Here is a 21774-nt window from a genome sequence, read left to right on the forward strand (position 1 = left end):
AACCCTTATACATTTATTGACAATGCAATTACTTGCCAGTTATTTCTTTTTTTAACTTGTTGTGTGATTAAGTAGCCATACATTTTAACATTTTTAAAATTTCCCTTAAAAGCGACATGAAAATACATTGAGCAAAACAACATTTACAAAATAAGAGATTAAAAGCAATTGAAAACCAAGGATCAGGATCCATATTCTATTAAAAGCAGCACTTTCATTATTATTCACACATTATCACATGAGAATTGAGCTGGTATGAACACATTATCAGGCCAAGTGGCTTGATGTTGAGAGAGAGAGACAGAGAGAGAGACAGAGACACTACTAAACAGCCAGGAAGTGTCCTTTGTAGTTCTAAACACAAACACATTTATGAGCTGAAAGTGTGTTTCAGATTGTATTACAAAGTGGGATTCCATATGGCAGCTGAGGTCCAGAGCTAGGATGACTCAGGAAGTCAAGATGAAAAGATCAGCACAGTTTATCGAACAGGACTGATGCATCCTCAGCTTCATGGTTTGAACAGGCAGACTTACAAACAGGCAGAGCTTGAGACACCTCTTGCATGACTACATTTTTCAAAGATTTACTTCCTAGTATGAAAACGTATACAACAGTCCAGCTCCTCGTAAAGTGTTTTTCTACGTGGGATTTTATGTACGGAATAGACAAGAGGACATCTAATGGATTTGCAGCTGTAAAATGTCTCTATAGAAAACTGGTAATAAAAAAGGCCAGAAAATAGGCATGGACCAAACTAATTCTTATGAGACTTAGGAGTTTCAAAGCAACTTTTTAAATGGTCCTTTAAGATGATAAAGAAAGCAGTAAACTTACCTCTTTCACATATATGAAAAATAGGTTAAAAAGTGCTGCCCAAACTGGAAATTACTTGTGTTTACTCCTTGCTATCTCGCTAACTTTGACAGTTGTTTTTCCTTCCTTTGCTTGCTGAAGCAAAATCTGACTTCTGTGCAAGCCTCCTGCAGTAATGGCACTGGAGGAAGCTCCCTCTGAAATCCCTCTGTGGTGGGCTCTGGAGGGGAACTTCAGCCCCAGAAAAGTCAGCTGTGCAACTCGAGTGGAGAGGCCCACCTGTCCCAGAGGAAGGGAAGATCCTGGAGCTGCCCACCTCTGCCCACAGCAGCATGCCTTCCTGTGCTGGCCAGCAGATTGGTGAACACGTTGAGGCTGGCTATTGGTGAATGAAAAAGTACTTTATTTTGGGGTATTGAGTGGGGAAAAACATGGTTCTTTTAGTTCTAATAATTCTTGTAAATTCCTGGGTTTTTGTCATTTGGGGTCATAAATTAATTTATTTCAGAGGTGGAAGAATATGATAAAAGGCACCACTGTTTCCCCACAGAGGGTCTAATCTCAGCCTCTTTTTTCACAGGGGTCTCTGTGCACAAAAGATCCTCCCCTGGTTTCTCTCTGGGGTTAACAGGCAATGTTGTTCCACATCAAGAGTGGAAGACAGGATCTAAAAGTGATCAGCCTTTACAGACGTGTCTAAGTGAAGTCAGGAAGAGATGTCAGACTACCGAATAAAACAGCAAACAAAGGTGGGCCTGTGGAAGGTGTGTTTGACAGCAGGGCTGTTCACTGCTGCCCTCAGAAAGCCAGTGAACCATGGCAAGGATCAGGCTGAACTTGAGGGACGTCCTTGGGTGGTTCTGCAGCATAACTGTAGGCTGCGTTGCCTTCTCCATGCAGTATTTAGGATAAAGACAGCTCTCTGGAAGAGTGCTTTCCTGAGCCATTCAGGCCTTTTCCCGTGCTCAGCATGGGTGCAGTGTTCCCTTCATGGCACCCAGGGGGAGGCTGTGCGAGTCTCAGGCCTGGAGAGCTGTGCCAGGACCCGCACGTTGGGCAATGCCATCTGTGGCTTCAGGCACAGCACAGGCAGCGCCTCAGCCCTGGGAAGGTGTGCTGCCCCAGCCCCCCAGAGCCTCAGCAGCAGACCCTGCTGCCCACTCCTGCCCCAGGCTTGCTGTTTTCTGCACCCCACGGGAACGGTGGGGCATGGTGGCTGAGCTCCAGGAGTGGTGGAGCAAAACCTCCACCAGCTCAGCAGGCAGGCTTTGAGGGGGCAGCGCAAAATGCCTCAGAAAGAAAGGGAAAGTCATGTACAGGTCAGCAGAGCAAACAAAGAAACAAAGGAGCACAGACATTGGAACTTATACCCACTCAGTGAGCCACGAGATGAATGCAGAGAGGGAGGCAAACTCCAAGAGCCTGTTGGATGCCAGAGCCAAAGAAAAGCAGAGGAAAAGGAGCTGAGGGGAAGCCACCAGCCCATCTGGAGAAGATCAAGCTTTCATAAAAACCTCAGGGAGTAGAGTGAGCTCTTGGTGAACTTGTTTAAGCTTTGACAATCGTACATCCAAAAAAAAGAATGTTTGGCCCTTGGTAAAGGGAGGAGGTGGCCGGCTGGCAGTCCAAAACCCAACAGAACCAGTGTCTCACCTGTCTTGTGTGAATCCATAGAACTCCCCAGAAGATCCCTCTGGCAAGATGATTTTACCAGCATGGATGTGCAATGATGAGTGCCTGCTGTTCTGTTCCACCATGTGTAATTGAGATGGGGATAGTAATATCTTAAATTTTAGGGAAGTTTTAAAATATCTAAATATGTGTATTTTTACAGTTGCCTGTTGCCCTTGACTTTGTGACTTTAAACCTAAGCTTTAAGATTCAGCAGAATACATGTCTCTGTGTGTTCATAAAGTTTCTGATGCCTCCCCAAAAATATTAACTGACTATCACTGAAGAGCCCAGAATTGAGTCTGTCAGGGTGAAAGGAAAATGTACTTTGCTTCCTCTCATTTTCACAGTTGTTGCCTAATTTCATATTACTCCTGGCATTTTAGCTGGGGATCAAGACATCCAAAACCCATTCTTCATTTTTTATTCAGTTCCACAAATTATATGTGCACTACATCACGGTCAGCTTTGAGCTCCCTTTCCAATCAGCTCAATTAGGACATTTCTGTGTGAGCTTGGGCACGCCCCTGGTGTGCAAACCATCACAGAAACACCAGGCTGGTGGAAGAGAGTGATGACAGGAAATCCTCAGTCCACAGAGGACTGAGCTGCAGTTACCACCTTGTGCAAGCCTTTTCCTCCTCCCTAGGTAAGGTGTTTACATGAACAAGGGGAGGAGAAAATCAAGGGAAGGGAGCAGCAAAATGGAAGAATCTGACACTAAAGCAGCGGAGTTTTTGGTAGAATTAGGAAACTCAGAGAGACATCTGAAGCCTTCAGCATGCCAAAAGTTACCTTCCTACCTACGACTGTGTGTGTGGCCCTGTGAGTGTATGAGGTCTGGGAATCACAGAGAATGTTGACATCTCTTCCAGTGTTGCATTTGGACAAGCCCAGTGAATGCTTCCCATTTCCTTTCCAGGTCTGCATTCCTACCTAGGGCTGAGGGACACACTCCCACATCAGCTTTAGGGAAGGGAGAAAGAGGTAGGGGAAAATGGTCTCAAATTTGGCGCAGTTCCTTTGTGTGAAAAAAGGCATCCATCATTTCAATGTGCTGTTCTTTTCACACACGTTTTAAATATCCCTTTTTCTGTCTTGTTTCCTGTTTGAAACAGAGCCAGATCTTCAGCTAAAGTGGATTTATAGAGCTCTCTGACTCTGAAAAAGCTACTAAAATATCTGTTTGTGTCTCTAGGCTCTTAATTACCAACTTCTTCTGTGTTTCCCCAAGATACACAGATTCACAGTACAAGGGAAAATGCCACTGGGAAACCTGGCCATTGCTGTGGTGGTTTTTGTTTAAATGCAGCCTGACCTGGGAACTGTAATTACAGTGTCTTGATGTAACAACAGTGTAATGATGTGCAGGCAAAGCAACAACAGGAAAAGACAGACTGAGGAGGGGTGAAATGCCCACGCTCTGGGGCTGTGGTGTTTGAGCAAAGGCATGGACCGTGTTTGGTCCCCTACATTGTCTGCAAGTGCCTGGTCCTGTTCAACACAGCTACAAAGCTGCTGACGCATCCTGAAGGTGCTCAGGGTCTCAATGCAGGGGGAGTCACTGGCAGGTGAGGCCTAAAAAGGTCACGGTGGTTGTGCAAGGGATGTGCCTGCGTGCTCACGGTGCCATGCTGACTCCTCCTCCTGTGGCTGAAGTGGGGGTCAGGCAGCCAGAGTGGGCACAAAGGATACAGTCCTGGGGACAGATGGGCTCTAGTATGCTCCAAGGGGTGGCTTTTAACTCCTTATGTCTGAGAAACTTGCCATCAGTGGATATATTCTCTAGGTTTTGCTTCAAGGGAATTCTTCTCAAATCAATGTCAGAGGCTGCTAATTTGTCTCACTCATCTAAGACTACATTTTTTACCTTTTTTTTTTTTTTTTTTTTTTTTTTTTTTTTTTTTTTTTTTTTTTTTACAAGGGCAGAAATAGCTTCTGGCTTTTTATTTTACTTGGCTTTACATTATTTGATCTTATTTACTTTATTTATTACCTGTGTATAGTGTTACTCTGTATTGAATAAAGGGAGGACCTTGCTGGGTTTCCATTTTTATTTACATTTTCCTTTCAGCAGACAGACAGAGCTCAGCAGGAAGCTGTGACCAGTGTAATCAGTGCTGTAGATGAAAGGCTGTCCCCAAAAAGGGATTAAAGAGAAAATTTCTGTCATGGCAACCATTAGTACAGGAAGTCTGGACAACTGAGATGGGGAGTATTTTGAAACCAGATTAGGAAAGAGGTGTAGCTTTTGACACTGATGCCTATGTGTGGGTGGTAATTAGGGGGAGGAAGGGCTAGCTGGAGGGTGATGGCCACATGGAGTCTTTGCAGAGAGGTTCTTCGGTTTCATCTGGCCGATGAGGACATCTATTGTTGCAAGCTTGGGTTTGGTTGAGCAAGTAAAAGTTCAGCTAAACCAATCCAGAAAGATTTCCCAGAATCTTTCTGGGTACCCAGAAACTCTCTCCTCAGCTTTACTTTCCCCTATCCTCATTAGAGAAATAGAAAACACAACAGAAAACACAGTGCAAACCTAACCTTCCCTGACAAGCTATGTGCATCTTGCTGTCTGAAAAACTGTCTATTATGGTTTGTATGAAGTGTATAGATTAATCCAGTCACTCAGATCTTTGTCTAGAACTTGTCCAAATTTGATATTCTCCCAGTTTGCTGTTGGCATCAAGATTATTAAATTGAAATTTTTCTTATCACAGAAACCTTAAAGCCTAATTTTGTAGAAAAGAATCGGTATAGACATAAGTGGATGCCATTACCTGAATTTTTAACCAGTAGGTGAAGTACTCTCTATGGAAATTATTTCCTTTCCCTTTATACTGAAAAGTAGCACAAAATGCGCACTGCCCACATATTTGAACAAGACAGGCATCCAAATCTCTATCCAAAGCTAGGTCAAAGGTGAATCTCAAAAATCTAAATCCAAAGCCGGATTTGCGGAGCTCTAAATTTAATTCACTACAACAGCAAATGCTCTCAAGGGCTCAGACATCTTGAATGCACTGCTGTAGATTTGAACTCCAGGGCACCAGACTATTTTCCCACAGAGCTCTTCAGCAGCAGCAACAGTAAATCTTGACTCTGATGAAGCTGTGCATCTTTGTCATTTTTTAAACTATAAAATTACTCTTTCTGAGGGAGAGACTTTGCAATGCTGGTGATTGGAGCAAAGGGGTTCACATTTAGCTGGCCATGTAATAATCTATGCAGGCGTTATAAAAGTGATGAAGAGAGCTCAGGAAAAGTCATCACAGTCAGGGACCTGTAGCAGTTGCACATTTCTGATCCCCCCATTGCTCTGCCTACATACAGAAATGGGACCCCTGCTAGGAAGATTGCAGCTGCAGGCAGAACTGTGGCTCAGACAGAAGGTCCTAGCATGAATTTTTGGCATGAGAAAATGTTCATGTATGAAAACTCTGGACTGCTCAACAAGCAGAAAGGCCAGAGCTCATACACTGGGGAATATTGCTACAGATGTCAGTTGCAAAGGAATCTCTTGGCGTAGCTGAGAGATTACCTTATTTTTTTCCCATCAAATGCTGCATTCAGTAGAGATGGTCAAAATCAGATCTTCTTAGACATGCCAGGTTTGGTACTCCATCTGGACAAGAAGTCAAAATAAAACCTTATTGATGGAATTGGAAGTGACAAAACAGCCGTATATTTTGTTCAAACTCTTGAGCTAAATAAAATTATTCAGAATATCTGACTAAAAACATCCCTGGTTTCTTTATAAATTTCTTTTAATCTGTGACCTCGAGTGAGTGAGGCTTGGCTCATTCTCATAATTATGCATGGTTATTTCCCGGAGGCTGAGAACTGTCTTTGCACAAGCCTGGCCATAGAAGAAAGGCAGTGCAAGGTACACTTTGGACCTTGCCATAACTTCACTCCTCTGCCATCCCCAAGCAGGGGGAAAGCCATCCTAAACTACCCTTCCTCACACCAGCTCTTGCACTGCCAGACAGAAGAGATGACACTTTGATTTTGACCTTTGCTGGCATTTCTGCAATGATGGTTGCTCAGAAAATTGCATTTATATAATATTATTATATATAATATAATAATTCGTGCTCAGGAAAATCTACCTGATTTCTGATGAAATGTTAAAGTTACCAGGACATCACTGTTTAGGTGGAATCAGTTGCATTTTGCATTTATGCTTTACAAAGCATAAAATTATTGCATTGATCCAGTCTTTAGCAAAAATGCCCTACTTTGATTTATTTACTCCCCGGCAGGGAGCATGCAGGGAAAATCTCATAAGAAACCTACCCCTTCTATTCTCTAGGTGGGCAGAACAGGTGGCTTTCCCCAAAAGGAACTCTGAGTGCAGAAAAAACATATTTATTGTAAAAATCAGATACCCTTTCTTCATGATCTTTGAACCACTGAACATGTGGCATGCTGCTGATGTCTGTATAAAACTGGAGGAGGTAGGAATTGGGTAAGAATAAGTCTAGGAAAAAACATAAAACTAATTTCTGGAAGGTCTGCATCTGCCCATGACTGCCCTTCTCATAGATGTGGAACCAGCCTTCTGCCGGGATGTTCACGTAACCACTCGTTAGAAAATCTGGGGTGCTCATTTTGTGGTGCTACAAGATAACGCTCTTGTGTGAGTCATGGAAGGGGGGATAAGGAACACAGTGGGTTTTCCTAGTATTAATGGTCAACAACCTACTGATACTGCAGCTCATAGTTAAGAGCACTACCGCTTTATCGTGCAAGAAACTTATTTGAGCTCCTGTTCTTATAAGAGTGTTTTCTTGGTAGTTTTCAAGTGCATGTTCTTGATAGCTGCCTAATTTCATTATTATTATTCAGCAAAGTGTTTTAATTTTCTTTTCTTCTTATCTTGAAGGGACCAAGGAAATTTGCAACTGTCTTTTGATTTTTGGAAATATTACTCTCCGCGGAAAAAATAGTCCGTTGTAATTATGCCTTTGTTGTAACATGCTGAGTTTTTGTTCTTTTGTTCTCTTCAGACTTCTCTCTCGTGTGTTGATTTTGCTACTCCCAGACTTTAAGAGAACTAAATTTCTTTAAATATTTGTGTTGGAGGAAGTATTTGAATCCACACTGTAAGAGGGGAGAAACGGAGAAGTTTAAAAATGCAATAAATGCCTCCAAGGGGCAAGAGAACAGCCTTGATATACTCAAAGAACTGTGGTTTTCTGTGTTTAGATGAGAAACTGAATGTCTAGTAGTTTGTAAACAGTGCATAATTTTCATCTGCAGTCCAAAGGGCAAATAGATAAATGATGAGAGGCTTTGAAATTTGGATAATGAAAAGTAACTGATCTACAAGGGCCTCTAAAAGGAGAAATTGATGACTTTCAGATGATTTTTTGGTCACACTCTATTGATTAAAGTAGCAATACCATGGGACTCATGCACACACACTCCTTCAACTAACACAGAATTTGGTAAAAATCCTTGTTTGGGAGCACAAAAGTGACCTCACCTCTGTGGCTGCTGAGCAAAGACATCTGTTGCAACTTGTGGCAATGCTTTCAAGCATCCTCATTCTGCAGAAAAGCTTTTCGGGTGTGTGCAGGCAGGGTGAGGTGTCGTTCCACCACATACACAGTGAGCTGTGGCATTTGGGCTGTGGAACACACTGAAGCCATGGGAATGAGAACTGCTGTAACAGAAAATCAAACACTCAGCACTTTGGAAGCTGACTCTTCAGTTCCTATGCTATTTCGCCCCCCTGGGTGTCACTGAGGAGGAGCAGGGATGTCTCTGAGATCCTGGGACCCCGTCCAGTTGCTGCAGAGGAGCCCCAGACGTGGCTCCCCACAGCCATGGGGGGGAGGAGGGGGCACTGAAGTTAAACACTGGCAGGAGGCTGAGGGTGGACAACATGGGTGAGAGGTGTGTGAGCTCTGGGACAAAAGGACATATGACACAAGGACATGTGACCTGCTGCGTGGTCAAAAGAGAAATTTCCACTTTCCTAGCTTTCTGGTCCCTTGTTCTCCCCGTTCCCTCATACTAGGCGTATTACCAAGAAGGTAAACTCACACTGAGCTCCAGGAGGACTGGGCTTGAGGTGGAGGAGGTACTGGGAAGGAAATGTCAGCTCAGCTCTCAAGCCTTCTTGCATGGACACACGCACCAGCCTTCTGCCCATGGGAGCATGCGGCATCACTGGCAGAGCTCCTTCCACTGCGCCACTCCTGATTTTGGTCATCATGTGTGCATCTCAAATCTCCACAGGTGCCTTTGGAAGTGCCATCTGGCCTACCTGATATTTTTATCCAAAGCCCAATCATTTCTATCATAAGAATTTGTAGGATCATGCTAAAGAATTTTCCATCCTTATATTGTAGTGCTCTTCACTACAGGCAGAACAATGATGACCAAATTTAGCATGAGATTGCTGGCCCTTATCTCCCCAAACCTCCATAAGGCCCTAAGTCTCATCTTGAAGAGTCAGTACCCCCAGGTATGGTGGGAAAGGCTGCAGCCAGCTCTGAACAGGAGAGACAACACCGCCTGCGATCACCAACATCCAGAATAAGCCCCAGCTGCATTGCAAATCAGGTCCCACTTCAGGCTGCAGCACTTCAGATTTATGCCAAATCATTCCAGAACTATCCACTGTTTCATTGATTAGGGCTTATTTCCCATCCCCTTCCAGGGCCTTGGAAAAGAAAAACAAGATACAAATTATCATTCGTAAATGCTCAGTTACCAAAGGGTAATTTTAGTCCAAGAATCTGAATTGCTGTTTTAAAATCTATATACCCAAATGCAGTTGGACTTATTCTTTACTGCAAGAATTCACAATATCTTCTGTTATACCTGAGGGACTTTCTTGCCACATTTCATACAGAAACCAAAAGTGACAGAGTTATTATGTTGCTTTTAATAGAAATAATCTCAACATTCATGAGCTACTGCCTTCATAAATATGTATTATGAAGTGCCTATTTTAATGTGATTAGATATGATTTAGATGTTAAATAGCAGTGTTCTGGAATACCATACTTGGCTAAGGAAAATTTCCATTTTATGGCAGCAGCAAATTTTAAAAGTTTTATTTGTAATTTCTATTTTTTTTAATAAGGCAGCTATAATATTACTCAGAAGCAATGCTTTTCTAGCACTTTTCCTATCTGTTTCTGTTTCTTTAAGCACACAGAAATTAGACTTTGGGGGTAACATTTCAGATTCTGAAGTACTGCTTTGGAGAGTGGGCATACTTTAGGTAAAGCTTATTCTTCTTTCTACCGTATTATTGGGTTTTTACTATTATAGATCCAAAAGACTGTTCAAATGACAGTTTGGCTGTGGAGAAGTGAGCTACTAGGCCCTAAATAGTTATTGCTGCAGGTACAGAAAGTGAAGTTCCTTATCAAGGTCTGAAAAGTTAATAGGGAATATGTCAATCATGAACTACAGAAGTATTCCAGAAGAGATGTATATGTTGTATTCAAAAAGGACAACCCCTTTTTGAAGTTAAATTTTATAATAACTGATCAAATCTCAGTTTTCTCAAAGCATTCCTGGCTAGTCATGCCTTTGTCGCCACTCATGGAACAATGTCACACATATTATATATTATTTATTCCTATTTAAAAATTTGGGTGAAGGAGCTGTATGGGTCAGCTTTTCAGAGTCTTTTCAAAGAGTACAAAAAGAGAGACAGGAAAAATAATAAATAAATACAGACATTTTGAGGCAAATGGCCACCTCGGAGCTGATTATGGAAATAAGGAAAATGCAGGCCCTCAAGTGCCGTAGTGCTGCAAATACTTGCTGGAGGGAAAGTACACTCTGAACAGAATATGAGGGAAGAACAGCTCCAAGGGGAAAAAAAGAAGTATGTATGGTTTGAGTTTAAAACCATAACTCATTTACATTAAGAGATCAATCAGTGGGAAAATCCATTCTGCAGTGTTAGCCCATCAGTGAACAAGCTAATTGAACACAGAGTGAGCAAGAGCCTGGGTGGCCTCTTTTCTCTTTTATCTGCACAGCAAAGCTCACAGCAGCTCCACGATCCCCCTCTCCGTAAGCCTGGTGCTTTCAGACAGGGTGACCATCCGACTGAGCCCAAGGAATTTCATCTGCAAGAGCGTAACATCTCTGAAATTTATTCCCCTGCTTCTGAACGGGGCTTGAGAGCTGTGGTCAGCAGTCACCCAGAGCAGGCTGCTGGGCAGGTCTGGTGCCCTGGCCACGGGGCAGGAGCTGCGTGGCCATGCTGCAGCTGGAGCTGGAGCTGGAGCTGAGGTGGCTTTGTCTAACACACTGTGCTGAGAGCTCCTGAAATAAACACACTTATGTAACATGCAGAATCGTCCCATCTCTCCCCTATGCTCTTTTGGCAGAAAGGCTCGCAGGAAATATCCTGTTAGTGGAGATAAAAGGGTTGATTTACTCTGTTCCTGGTAATACATAATTGCTTAATCACAAGCACATAATTAAACTCCACTGCGAAGGTTACAGTGACAATGATTGCCCAGCAAAGACCAGTTTCCCCAGAGACACAATATTTGCATCAGCTGTATTTTTTTATAATGGGAAAAAGGGGAAATGCACTAAAAAACCTTAATGTTTGGCCAGAGCTGTGGAGGCATGGAGCAAGGGAGGGTGGACACAGCCAGAGAGGCACCGACAGAGGAGGGGGAGAGAAGATTTTAAATTATTCCCCTCACTAACTGAGCTGTTTGTGGAAGCTGTCTCTTTGCAAAAGCTCTTATTGTGTGCTGAGGAGATCACCAAGCTCAGCAGGTTCTAAAGAGGCCTCTGATGTGCTGAGCACCCTCCCAGACAGTGCCAACACTGGCGTCCACCTGACCCCACCAACCACCCTCTGAAAGTTGTTCATGTGGATGGCATGGGGCCCAGGGGGACCAGGAACCACCAATGGCCAGAGCAGCTGCAGCACACCCATGTCTGAAGCAGCAGATCCAGGGGGGAGTCACAGCTTCCCAACCAGAGAGACCACTACCCAGACTATCCCCTGCTGTAAGGAAACAGCCTGAAAGGAGGTAGCAGAAAGCTGCTCTTCCCAGTCACAGGGGGCACTTTTGCAAACTGGTGCATGAGTCATAACTCCTTTTATTGAAACTTGTTCTTCAGTCATCTGGAAGTCAGAGCTAAAGATACTTTTTCATTTTTTGTCATGTAAATTCTGTGTCACTACTGCATTAGGCAGGCACCATAAAGGAGCAGTAGTTTGCTGAGACTGACAGACTTGTATGCATGTCCACAACTCCAAGGCTTCCCCAATAACTGTGTAAATGAACGATGTCCTGTTTGTGCACAGAAGAACACTGCATTCATTTTTATCACTGGTGATGAAGAAAGTACGAGAAGTTAAGAACAAAATAAAAACCTTCAGTGCACAAGAGATGCTGTGTTCCTAAGAGAGAGAAGACACTCAGCTCCAGTTTGTGGGAGACGGTCTGTAAGTGCAAGTAAAGAGCATCACTTTGCAGCCGGCAGAGCAAAAGAAGAAAAATCTCTGCTTCAGAAAATGGTGCTTGCTTTGAACTGGCAAGAAGTATTTCAATAACAGGTTGTGGAGAACGTAACTTCAAAGTTTGGAAGTTGATGGAGTTTTGGAAGCAGTTGCTGAAATTTACATCCGAAAGTGATTTAACTTCCCCAGTAAGTGATGTGTACACATGGCACACACAACTAAATCACATATGCACTCAATGTATGAACTCCCACTTTCTTGACTTCCCATTCCAGCTTTCACATTTTTGCCAGCATAAAAAGAAATGAATTGAGCTTGCAATAGGATGTGTGTATAAATGCCAAAGAAAAAATTAAAATCAGCTGCTATTTGAAAATTTCTGAGCCTGGAGTACTTTGTTTGGATACTTAACGCCATGAAAATCCTGTACACCACTGTGGGCAACCAGTGAAAGGAAGAACTCTGTAGGCCAAAGGGATTCCAGGTTTATTTGGCTTTCTTTGGTAGTATGACGTTTTATAGTGACCAAAATGGTTATAAAATCATCAGGATCTGTATGGCGAACTGTTTTCCTGTGAACTGGTTCCTTAGAGTATGGTAATTCATTTTAAAAGCACTTTCTTTGCTCCTGCCAAAGAGGAAATATTCTGGCCAGAAAAGAGAAAATGTGGGGGACATGATGGAGAATGCATTGCTTAACATCTTCTTTCCCCCAACTCGCTCTCCTGAGAAAGTAAGATTTCCTGAAACCATATGGAAGCAGAATGGCAACTGCCTGCAGTATGTGAAAGGTTTCTACAACAAAACAGAATTCCTTTCAGCCTAAAACTACAATCAAAGCATCTCATTCAAAGTTTTTAGGAGAGATCTTTCTTTTGAGAACTTGTCAGCATAATTATGGTAGGAAAAAATTTACCAAAACAAATCTTCACTTTATGAATGCTGGTAGCTGTCATCTATAAAAGTGTTTAGATACAATACAGGAAGAGAATGAGACATAAAATTTTTACATCTTGTTTTATACTCTAAAATTGTCACCAGCACTGCTAAATAAGAAGGGGCACTTGGAAGAAAAACAGGCAGTAATTTTTCTCTTGATACCATTTAAATCTGCTTGTACAGGTTCATTTTTACCTGTACAAGAGATTTAACTTGTACAGGTACAACTTGTAGATTTAACTTGTACAGGTAGTGAAAGATGCAGCAGCTTGAGCCTCCTCCCATTTGGTGGAAAATTCTGTTACCTTTCCCTCCACTCCCTTTTATTTTTTTCTTCTGAGTTGTATTGCACCTTACCCAAACACGTGAGAAGGTGCATGTCCTATCACCACAGGACAGGTGGAGGCCAGGCAGGTAGCAGCCACGCTGAAAGCAGAGGTGCTTGTCACCTTCCTTGCTGCAGGATTAGCCGAGCCACCTGCAGCGCTCGATTTCAAAGAGCACATCCTTAATCCTTCCATTTGGTAGGAAATGCAGAACATACAGGCTGGCAGCTCCTAATTTGCATCAGGTTTTAATAATCTTGGTTTGCTTCACAAGTCATCCCAGCAGTGAGGTAAGGAAAGCAGCGTGTGCTATGGCCTATGTCCACCCAGCCTCTGCCTGCTACAGAGCAGCAGAGTGGATCTGTGTCCAGTGAGAAGTGTCACAGTAGGAATAGGGAGGAAAAGGAGAAACAGGAGGAGAAAATAGGGAGAAAACAGGAGAAAATAAGAGTAGGAGAAATTAGGAAGAAAACACATTTTTCAAGCAGAGCAGGATGCATTTGCCTCTATCTCTAGTTCCCTCACACTTCCATTTTCGAATTCTGCGACCATGTATTTAAAAATCATGTTGGATGTTTTGGAGCGAATAAGCAGCACATCAGAAGCAAATAGAAATGCTCAGAGACATAAATTATGTGATTCTGGGCATGGACCCTGACCTCATCTGCAGCATGATGGGCATCTTTCTGGTGATATCCCACAGAGTATTCACAAATCATTTTGAGGTTACAAGACCCTCCTGGGATAAAATGCAATAGCATTGCAGTAATTTACAATCACTTGGCACAGCTGAGTTTTGCTCCTACTGGGTTGGAAACAGGACCTGAAATATCAGGGCCTACTGAAATACCTCATGGTCAACATCAATGATACAAATGCAATTAGTATTTCTGCCTGGTCTGTAATGACTCGGCTCTCCTAATGCAGTAGAGTAGTTAGAAAAGCAATGGCACATAATGGCACATAAACACTTCCCAAGTGGCTGTCCTATTAAGGTTATGCAAGACCCAGGGCAGCATTCTGTGACGTCAGCTCTGGCTCCTGGCCTGACACACAGTTACACAACGGAACAAGGCAAGGGCAGAAAATGGAGAGGCTCTGGAGTCATCAATTTTTTGAAATACAGTTTAAGCGCATAGCTTCTGTTGCCATCACTGGGAAAACATCAGACAGGTAAACAGCAGTGGGAGATTTATGGTCATGCTTGGACATGATGGTTTCTTTCCCTGTCCTATATATTATTCTTTATTCTTCTTTTCGTGTATCCATCCTGATTTTCCCTTTCTGAAAGTCTTGGCAGGGGAGCAAAAGAAGATCCAAAGTACATAGTTTATGACTGAGTAATGCTCTATTAGAGGCAGGGAATCTCTCTTTTTTTTTTCATGGTTTCATTTTCATGGTTTTATTCTTACTTTGAGCATAGGCTGTTAGCCTAGAAGCCCTACTGATATTTATCATTCCTTCCACACTAGTTGAAGCACATGGTGGGGATTTGGCCCAGTACTAGGGGAGATCACAAGCAGAGAATGGAGGTGTCGTGTCAGGTTGCATAGGAAAGGGAATCAACACAAACCTTTTTCCTCACTGCCCACTGAAGCCCACTGCATCATAGCAATGAATACTGAACATACGTGGAAGTGCATCTGCAGTGGAGACCTCTAAGTGACACCCTTGGAGGACAGGCTCTGCTGGTCTCACTTCTCAGTGCTGTTTGAAGAGACCAGGGATCTCATCTGGGAGAAATGGTCATTTCCTGCATTAGCCAGCTTTTTGAATGCTATTTTGCCCTCTCTCAATTTAAAACCATGTAGGTGACCCTGGCTGATGAGGAAGCTGCCCAGGATAAGAAGGGATTTTGTGCTTCTCAGAGCACAAGCAAAGCTCTGCGAAAGGATGTGGTAATGCTCCTCAGGGGGACAAGGCTGTGTGAAGGAACTGTGGATTCTCTTTACTGGTGCTGGTGAGGGGGGTTCTGTGTGGGATGGGCACATGGCTGCTGGCCTTGCCTGCTGGCTCCACAGCACAGCAGCACACAGCAGTGGGCTGGCAGCATAGCCACAGGCAGGACATGCAGCACCTGCAATCTGAGCAAGGGGAAAGGCAGAGGATAGGGGCAGCATGCAGCAGTATCTGTTACCCAGCTATTGTACCCAAAGGAAAGGCCTCTGCCCAGTTGTGGGAAATGCAGGCACAGAATGCTCCCAAGGCCTTGAGTATCCAAGCCAGAGATAGAGATGGACACAGGGTTTGGCCTCAGGCCCAGGAGAAGCCTCTGAGTTTTGGAATAGAATAGTGAAACAGACACGAAGTAAGAATAAAGATTTGTAATTTGAGCAGAAATATATTTGGAGGAAGTAAATATAGGCCTCATATAAGTGAACAAATATATTTAGCAAGATCGTAGAAGATAGTAGAAAACAATTGAAGTTTAACAATAGGTCTTGTTGTAGAGTTGATAAAAAGTAGAAGATACAGCAATAAGTTTCTGTGTAATTATATGATTGGATAGAAAAAGATGGATTGTGGTAAATAGTGTAAAATGTAGCAATTAGCAATTGGTTATGAAGGTGCTAGTGAGTTTTATGGAAGTAGCTGATTGGATAAGAAATTTATAAAAGACATTGTAACTAGAATTAAAACCGCTTCTGATGCAAGGCTTCTAATGTGATAACTTCGGATGTAACAACCTTACAGTCTCACACTTCCATGAGACTGATTTTGCAATAAACTATCTTTTAGACACCTCATCAGTTGATCCCATCTTTCTGTATCCCAAACACCCAGTCAAAAGAGTTTTCTGGGAAACTCCTGATAGCCAGGAGACGTATGGAGCCCAGGGCTTCCCTATTCCTCCTCAAAACACTCACAGATTGCTACTTAATTCCTGTATTTTTTCATCAGACTGTCTAAAGATCTTGATGCTCACTCAGTTGCTCAATCAGAAGATTACATTTCCTTGACATGTTGGAGTCCCATCTACTCATATGTGCAGTTATCCTTATTACTTACACCCAGTTTAGGCCTTGTCAGAATAAAGCTGTGAAACTTTTCAGACAAAACCAGTATTGGTAATGAAGATTTGAATTGTAAGCACTGATAAAGCTCAGTCTGAAATTAACATTTTGTCCCCAGTTATCGGCTACAATTTTATGTCATCTTTTATCTCTGATACATACCAGCTTGCATTAATTTATTTTAGTACTATCTTGGAAGAAGACACCAGAGAAAAACCACTCAGACGAGGATTTCCCTGTTGGTGAAGAAAATCACACCTGAAGGACAAAACTGCCTATTCTATATGAAGAGCAAAACCTTGGATTTGAAAAAATCTGGAGTTTTGTGGAATGTTTGATCCTGGTCTGGCACACGTGACACAAGCCTTTGTGGACCATTGTATGTTTGGGTGATTTTTGATGAAGAAACTAAGCAGTAAATCCAGGTCTGAATGGTCAGGATCCTTGGAAGTTTATGCATTAAAATACAATAAACCAATTCAGAATACTGGCCTTTTTTCCTTTAGTTCCATGTTGCATCCTCAGCATCTGCCTTAACCATCCTTGGTAAGATTTTTTCTGCAGGGTGTGTATTTTATACCCTCACAGCTTGGTGCAAATATTTTATTGTCAGAATTGGGACACAACTATGCTTGCAATCCAACTACCTATTGTGAATTTCATGTGTCTGAACTTGTGACTGTCTATAAAAAAAAAAATTAAGCTTTTCTGTTCCTCCTCTGTTCTTCCCAATTCAAATAGAACCATCATTCAGGGAAAAGAGACCTTCTCAGTGAAAAGCAGCTGTCTTCCTTCTAGTTTATAAAAAATCCCTGGATTTCTCTGAAGCAATGCAGATTCCTTGCATTTTATAAATCACCCATTTCACTTGAATGTTAATGCTACGTTCAAATGATATGTGCCTGTGTATTCTCATGGCTTTGAAAGAAGCCGTTCACAAATTCTGTTTGCATCAGAGATGAGACTGCTGGACTTCCATCTGAATGTTGCTATTGTTCTCATCTCATCTCATCTCATCTCATCTCATCTCATCTCATCTCATCTCATCTCATCTCACATTTGCTTTTCCAGTCACACTCAGATGTGACTTCCCAACCACAAGAAATTGTTTAGAGTTGGTATCAGCCTAATTGATGTGTATTTTCTTTGTCTGAAATAAGTTTTTAGTGCCAAAAGAAAGGAAGGGATTTTATTGCCAACTCTTTAGTTGCTATGGGGCAAAATTCAGACAAGACAGTATATTTCCACAGGTCAAGGTCCACAGGAGAGTAAACTTTTTTTCAGAATACTGGCTTTAGAATGCCTTAACCTAAATCATCCTTGCTGTGCTTGGAAAGAACATGAATCAGGCCAGCCAGAGCTAAAATGAGCCATCATGTCCTCACACCCAGCTCTGTCAATCCTGGCACTATCTTGTTTAACTGGTTCTTTAATACCTCTGAACAGCTCTGGAACAGCTTCCTCCCCCCAGCAAGCTAGTCCAGGTTCTGTCTGCCCTCGCAGTGCCCGCTTTCTAGCCTGTATCTCTTTCAGGTCATCTAAGATTCTCAGTTTCTGGGAAATTAGATGAGTTCAGCTCACATCAGTGAAGTTTCAGCATTAAACATGCTTTGAAGGTATGACCTAGTACTGTCAAAACTCAGTCCTTTCACTTTCCTCTTAATTTTTTTCTGTTCCTACCTTTTATCTTTTGATAGATTCACAATGTTCCTTCCTTCCACTCACTTTAACATCTAAGCAGTGTGAAAGTGCTGATGCTCACTCCTACATACCATCATCAGCATTCAGCTCCCTTCTTCTGTTCATATTTCTGAAACTTTCAGATCTTCATCTTCACACATGCCCACTACAGCATTCTGCTGGGAATCTAAAAAACATATCAAACGTCAGACATATAAAGAAGTTTCTGAGATAATTTTCCAGCCTGTCTTTCTGAGCAAATAAATCTTCATTTTGTGACCCTCACCTGGCTTCCTGAGTTCAAATTTTCAGGAATTATCTCTAATACCAGTCATATGGCAAAAGCTCTGGCAGTTCCTCTGTCTTTATGTGCATCTACCAAAGTCTGTCATGACCTCAGTCTCTACTGTCCATTTGACCTGCTGTCAAAAGGGAAATTTTCTGTTTTCTTCACTTTGTCCTTTTTGAATGCACATCTTTTCAGAGGTGTCCTAGATCTTCTGGAAAGAAGAAGGCTGGTCCTCCATGTGATTTCAGTCCTTTCCTTAAACCCTGCTGTGACTGCAAATGTCTAATTATAAACTATGAGGTACTACTATCTTTTTTTATTAACTTATTTGACAAGTTTGAAGATAATTAAACCATAAATCATTGCCAAATGCCCAGGTGCACATCTGCTAATTTTTGCAAGAATGACTTCCCTATCACCCTTCCTTAAATTTTCCCCCTCCTAATCTTCTAACTCCTGAATTAGAGTTAGACTTCTAACTCTTGAATAAGTAGAATGAACCACAAATGTGATATCATTCACTATGGGTTTGCACAGGCACATCTCCATTCTATTTCCCAACCCTGCTTAGATTGTTTGTTGTATTAGAAGCCCAGCATGGCCTAGGAGCTCCCTAAAACTCCTACAGCCCCTGTATCTTGCAGTGGTATCTCTGGGATGTCCCTGCTATGTGCTTCTAGGTTTAGCAGAACAGAATATGGCAGAGGTCTCATAGGCATGGTTCAGATTTTGTGCCACAGCAATGGTGCACAGGCAAAACGTGCTGGCACCAGCGAGGCACCTCCATGAAGAAACAGTTGCCTTTTGACCACTTTGCCTATTTTGACATCTGTGTAAGATACAGAAAAGATGAAGAATTCTTCCTTAGCTTTGATCTGAGGACAGCTGACAGCCTTGTTCCCCCAGACAAGGAATGCTCTTAGCCATAGATTTTACAGTAGATACCTTTTTTTGCAGCCTGAATTTTCCCATCTCGGAAGCCTACTATGGAGACTGTTTACTTGGTTTTTGTGAAGCTGATTGTTTATTTTGGACTTTGATTAAATAAAAACATATTGACGTTCAGCAATTACACAGAACAGTTTACGGATAGCAGTTTGCAAATGTTTTAAAGACAAGAGAAGTCAGAAGCTTGTTTGAAATTCTGGTTGTTCATAATTCACATGCTCTCAGGGTCTTTTTAGTTTTGTTTTTGTTCATTTGGCTGGGGTTTTTTGTCCTAGAGATAACTTTCCATAATCTTGCTTCATCCAGTAGGCTCTGAGTCTATTGTTACACGCTTCTGTTGTGAATATCCTATAACCTGTACACCTTCACTTTCCTACCTGCTCCAGAATTTCCTGCACCTTCCTCTGATACAATTAATCACTTAATCAAAAGAAACCTAATACTGGTACCCTCCAATACTTAGATAGGTACCTTAATACAGTAAATTTTGAACTTGTATAGAGGGGACCACAGTGACAGTGATGTTTCAGTGTGAATATTTGCCTTTAGGTACTGCTGGAATGACAAGAGATTACAAAATGGACTAATGAATTGGCAATAGCAAATGCCATATAGAAATAGCAGATGTGCACAGTTATCTCCATCAAAGACACAATCAATCTCACATTGCTACCTATCCATCTGAAAAATCATCTCTGCAATACAGCCACAAGCAGTTAAAAATCAATGAGAGCCAGACTTGTCCCTTCAACTCTTGCTGAATACATTCACAAGGCTACTGAAAATCTAATAGAACCGCTTCTGCTTTGGGCCAGAGACCTGGAATTTAAGCAGAAAAAACCCCAAAAGCTTCTTTCTGTTTTGTTCTACACCTGCAGAATCACTGGACATCTACGTGAGAACAACATGTCCTGGCAGCATGGCCTGAGTGCAGGCATGGCTTGGGGCAGAGCCCAGCCTGGCTGCCAAGCAGCTCATGCCCCAGCGATCTCTGAGATCTGCTCCTCTCAGGGTGATAAAGACACAAAAATCTCCTTCCTCACACCTTCCCCACTCTTCTCAGAAGCAGGCCAGATCCACATAATTAAACAGACTGTCTTCCAGGAACATCAGCTTTTACCTTGAAAACAGAGGAAACTACAACTGTCACAAATACCTTGCTTTTTGTAGCACTGCTGAGAAAAACAAAAATATGAAAGCAAAAGGACACTAACATGTAATTATTTTAGAATCATAAAATATTCTGAGTTGGAAGAAACCCACAAAAATCATAGATTTCACCTCCTAACCCTGCACAGGGCAACCCTGAAAAAATTACACAGTGATTTTCTTCTTCACCACATGATCACAGCCATGAGTGTTCAATGGATGATGATTTTCTCATCATGATGGGGGGAAAATACTCTGCAAGCAAACTAGATTTTCCTCAATTTCAGAAAAAGTATGTTGCTGCAAGTACAAATACAGCAAAGAATATTTTCACCAGTGGTGTTAACTTTGAGGGGCTCTGACAAAAAAAGAAATAGTAAAAATCTTTTAGTCTGGAGCCTGATATTTAAAGAATAATGCTGGGCATGCTAAGGTGGGTAGACCATCATGTGTCTTATGTTCAGTTAGACAGATCTGGGTGAATTTGGGTGGTATGTAGGCCTTCAAGTCCCTTGCTGGTAAGAATACGGGAATCAAAGGAATCTGATCCTTCATTTAAGTAGTCAGATATGGGAGAGCTAGGGTGAACTTTATTATTTCAAATATGACTCTGAGTTTGGTAGGAGGGCTTTATTTGTGGCATATTACACTAAGAAGGTCAGAGAAACTGGAATAACACCTTGAAATTTTCCTCTGGGCTCTTTTCCTAATGTTCTCCATCCCCAGCTCTTCAATTTTGCAGCTAATTTGCACATCCTTCTAAATAAAAAAAATCTAATGTTTAAAAAAACCAAAATACCAGAAGTGAACAATAAGCTAAACAATACCACCTCTTTATTCCAATGGAATATGTATTTATGCTACTTCAAATTTCTCACTTCTAATTTTTAAATTTTTGTGGTGTTACAAAGCTTTGGAAATGGCACTGCAGCTTTTGAGGCTCGGGTGCTATGAAAAGATTTTTCAGTAAAATAACTTCGATTGGAAGTAGTGAATTCTTTCTATAAAATCAATCAGAGCGCTCACCAAAATGAGACAAATTCAGGAATTCTGTCTGTCATACAGAGTATAGACCTTATCTCTTCTTGCCCTGCCAAATGCTGCATGTCCATCATGCTTTCTAAGGAGCTTTTAGGCGAAGAACACACTTTATGGTTATCATGTGGGAAATCAGAGCTCCAGATCCTTTGCGGTATGATGGAATGGACTCAGTCCTCACTGTCAGTTCTCCTGATTGCTTTGGCAGGCAATGAGGCTTGGAGTGCTTGGCTTATACCTTTTTCACTGTGGTTTTGCAAAAGCTTAAAAAAGTGTGGTACAAATTTCTTATGGTTCTTTCACACACTTGTGTTCATCCTTCAGTTCTTCTGTACTTGTGTTCATCTCATTTTTGACAACCAGCTACATAGCTGAAAATATTAAGCTGCTGAGTAATAAAAGTAAAAAGTCAGTAATAAAAGTAAAATCTGCAGGTTAGGT

General features: G+C 42.0%; 1 long non-coding RNA gene across 2 annotated transcripts; it reads right to left on the reverse strand.

The window, feature by feature from the left end:
* Positions 1-1000: 1000 nt before the first annotated feature.
* On the reverse strand, positions 1001-18086 carry LOC134432295 (uncharacterized). 2 transcript variants are annotated; one of them, XR_010031284.1, is made up of 4 exons: positions 18002-18086; positions 7976-8155; positions 6026-6109; positions 1001-1195 (listed from the first exon to the last, which is right to left on the reverse strand). It is a non-coding gene; the product is annotated as an uncharacterized LOC134432295 (long non-coding RNA). The 2 variants fall into 2 exon arrangements; XR_010031285.1 differs by lacking the exons at positions 1001-1195; positions 6026-6109 and adding an exon at positions 7571-7590.
* Positions 18087-21774: the final 3688 nt, after the last annotated feature.

This window comes from Melospiza melodia, chromosome Z, assembly GCF_035770615.1.
Source record: "Melospiza melodia melodia isolate bMelMel2 chromosome Z, bMelMel2.pri, whole genome shotgun sequence".
NCBI classification, from domain to species: domain Eukaryota; kingdom Metazoa; phylum Chordata; class Aves; order Passeriformes; family Passerellidae; genus Melospiza; species Melospiza melodia.